This window comes from Eriocheir sinensis, chromosome 6 (assembly GCF_024679095.1).
Source record: "Eriocheir sinensis breed Jianghai 21 chromosome 6, ASM2467909v1, whole genome shotgun sequence".
Taxonomy (NCBI): domain Eukaryota; kingdom Metazoa; phylum Arthropoda; class Malacostraca; order Decapoda; family Varunidae; genus Eriocheir; species Eriocheir sinensis.
In genome coordinates, this window is record NC_066514.1 from 15,203,529 (window position 1) to 15,207,349 (window position 3,821).

Below are 3,821 nucleotides of genomic sequence, written 5' to 3' on the forward strand. Positions count from 1 at the left end.
ACCTATCAACTCGACACAATCTTCCAAACACCTATCCCCAATTCTTCGACAATACTCAGCTATCACCTTCTTCAACACTAAATGTCTATCATTAACTCAAAATCTTAACTGGAAACTTCACATCTCCTCTCTCACTAAAACAGCTTCCTTGAGGTTGGGCGTTCTGTATCGTCCCCGTCAGTTCTTTCCCCCCGCACAGTTGCTATCCATATACAGGGGCCTTGTCGGCTCTCGTATGGAGTATGCATCTCACGTGTGGGTGGGATCCACTCACACAGCTCTTCTGGACAGAGTGGATACTAAGGGCCGCTTTCACAGTCACGTTTGTTTGTGTTGATCCGCTACCAACAAGAAATCCGATTTCACAGTCGTCTTTCCCGGCGCTGTTTGTTTGCATCAGTACCAAAGATTTGAACCTCTGGTAACGGAGCTCTGGTAGCCGCGGGGGCTCCCCAGTGGAGCTTACCAATGACACTAATTAGTAAATAATACAAATTCTTGCTCTCAAATGGTTATACTATTTATTTAAATAGATGTGAAAAAAAAATTAAACAATACAACAACGCGTTGCACGGCTTCAAAGGTAGTATAAGAAAAAAAAAATAGAAGAATTTGAATGACATGAACTCACTTCACGTGCTGACCAGTAAACGTCCTGCTGATAATTTCAATTTGATTGATTGATGGTTTATTGTTGCAAAATACACAATAAAGGAGAAGGGAGGACTTTAATACTTGTCACCATTATTCACCTGTTATGCCTTCTTTGTCAGACTCGTATTATTCTAGTTAGCCTAATATGTATGCATAGGGCATATATATATATATATATATATATATATATATATATATATATGTATATATATATATATATATATATATATATATATATATATATATATATATATATATATATATATATATATATATATATATATATATATATATATATATATATATATATATATATATATATAACAAAATCAGCCCTATTAAGTAAATAATAAATGTGAAGTCTGATAAATAAGTGTCAATAATAAATAAATGTAACTGATACAGGTGAAGAGTGTCTTGCTGACATATGCTAATATAAGAAAACTTTAACCCTAGAAAACTAAGCTGGGTCCATTTGGACCCCCCAATTTGCGCGTCAAATTTCCCGGTCAATGCCCATCTTATCCACAATACATTGCTTGTTTATACGGCCATTTTCTCATCACTTGGACCTCAGCGGTCGTGGCTGGTGGATGGTACGTGACAGTATTAGCGTTATTAGTGATTTATAGGCAGTGCTTGGTCCACATGGACCCATGGTTATAAGCAGTGTTACATATGGACTATGCACATGCTGTACGTAATGGGCATTTTTTTCTGTGTGATGTAGAAAATATTGTAATGTGTGGTGTTGTACAATACTGCCGAGAGTTGAACCATGTTGTTATGTTGTGAAACTGGCATTTCTATCTATATTTAGTTTATTTTTACTCGTTTTCCTCGGACAGGTGTGTTGAACACCTGTCACGTGAAAAGCAGGTGTTGTGAGACAAGCAGGGAAGCAGTGCTGTTGATCAGGAGCCAGTGCTACACCTCCTGTGATCGAGGGAGTGCTGTTGCACGGCTGCAGGTAAGCATGTAACAATACAGGCCTATTTGTAGTGTGGGTCCACATGGACCCATGGTTATAAGCAGTGTTACATATGGACTATGCACATGCATAGGAGGGTAAAGCTAAATATCATGCAGTGCTTCGACTTGTTCGAGGAACAACCTGATCGAGTAGGAGAAGGCCCCAAAATCAAAAAGAGGTGCTCACTCTGGAAATATCAGAAGAACATGGCAAAGATCCGAACTGTGTGTGGCTACTGCAAGAGACCTGCATGTGCCAAACACATCACATATCAGTGTGATGATTGCAGATTCTAAAAGGTAACTATCCATATTGCCACTACAGGAAAGGTAATACTGTATATACCATTGCATTTTATGGTAGAAATACAATATGTGTATATTTTAGATTCTAAAAATTGCATATTTTCATTTATCCAGATCACACTCAAGAAAGGACCATGGTGGGCTGCTTTGGGCAGATATAACTTCAGCAACTGTCCAACTAAAGGGAATAAGTAGTTACTAAGCTCAAAATTAGTTATTATATTTTTCTCATAATATTTTTGCAAACTATGTGAAATTTCGGAAAATTTACATTTTTAATTTTGCTACAATAAAAATATGGCATATTTTTCTTTACACTTTGTTTCACTCTCTTCCTGAATCCCTATTCTTAACAAGAAAAATCACCAAGTATTAAAAAAACATAGAAATATTTTTTTTTCAATTTTTTTTTGAAGGGGTCCATTTGGACCCAGTATAGTGTTAACGATCATAAAAAAAAAGGTTAGTGTTCTAGGGTTAATTAATACTTCTCACCATTATTTCACCTTTTCTGCCTAGGAAATATTAGGATATCAGCAGATTTGAGCATTCTTTCATCATACTTTCATCATATCTATTCTTCACAATTACTCTTTATATTTATTCTTCACGTTTACTTTTTGTACGTTTATTTTTCATATTACTCCTTCATAATCCTCCGCTCAGCTGATGTAATGTTGACATTTCCCGCCGCTCCGGCATACCAACACTGCCGAATCACGCGCCTTCGTTTTGTCATGATCGTCTCCAGGCTGGTAGTCGCCGATACCACGAAAACAGCGACTGTGAAAGCGGATTGAGGCGATGGTAATGCCTGTTACCAGGATGGTAGGGCCTTTGGTTAGGGTGCGTATCAGACGACTGTGAAAGCGGCCCTTAGGCTCTTCGTCTCATCAGCTTTCATCTTCTTACGGATAGTCTTCTACCTCTTAAATTCCGCTGCGATGTTGCCTCTCTTTCTATCTTTTATCGATATTCTCACGCTGACTGCTCTTCTGAATTTGCTAACTGCATGCCTTCCCCCCTCCTGCGGCCTCGCCTCACACGACTTTCTGATCAAGCTCATCCCTATACTGTCCAAACCCTTATGCAAGAATTAACCAGCATCTTCACTCTTTCATCCCTCACGCTGGTAAACTCTGGAACGATCTTCCCTCATCTGTATTTCCTCCTGCTTACGACTTCAAGTCTTCCAAGAGGAGGGTTTCAGGACACCTCCCGAAACTGATTTATATTTTTGGCCACTCTATTCAGGAGCAGTGAGTAGCGGACTTTTTTATTTCATTTTATTTCATTATTGTTCTCTTTTTTACGCTCTTGCACTGTCTCCTCTGTTGTAAAGAAAAAAAACTCCAGACGGCACGAGGACGGCAGCAGCGACGCACACGGGACGGGAGCGAGACACGTCCTCCTTCACCCACGGCCGCCAGCAGACTCGATGATGCGTTCGAGGATCCTTCAGAACTGCAGGGTTTACCGGAGTGCTGAATTATTTGCAACTTACCATAGGCTTGTTGTTGCAACACTCAAGCTTCATGTCAGGACAAGAAGAATCTCGAAATGCAACTCTACTGTGTTCCATCTCGAGAGATTGGAGGACCTGGCATGTGCACAGTAGTATGCAGTGACAGTCTCAAATCGGTTTGAAGTGCTCGGCACCCTGGAGGACCCTGTAGAACGGTGGGATACCTTCAAACGCGAGACTCTGCAAGCTGCCGAGGAGTGCACTGGAGAGCGCCCGAGATATAGGAGTGGCTTTGCCTCGGTGGAGACGCTAGACTCTAGAGTATATCGAGGGGAATCGCGCTGCCATATTTGCTGGGAACCGGGACCAATACAGGGCTCTGTCACGTAGGACTAGAGCACTCATGAGGAGTGACAAGGAGAGG

At 40.5% G+C, this 3,821-nt stretch overlaps 1 long non-coding RNA gene across 2 annotated transcripts; it reads left to right on the plus strand.

Moving 5' to 3' along the window:
* Nucleotides 1–1,102: 1,102 nt before the first annotated feature.
* Nucleotides 1,103–2,247, plus strand: LOC126986607 (uncharacterized). 2 transcript variants are annotated; one of them, XR_007739835.1, is made up of 4 exons: nucleotides 1,103–1,250; nucleotides 1,503–1,624; nucleotides 1,744–1,926; nucleotides 2,047–2,247. It is a non-coding gene; the product is annotated as an uncharacterized LOC126986607 (long non-coding RNA). The 2 variants fall into 2 exon arrangements; XR_007739837.1 differs by having other exon boundaries at nucleotides 1,231–1,350.
* The last annotated feature ends 1,574 nt before the right edge of the window (nucleotides 2,248–3,821 follow it).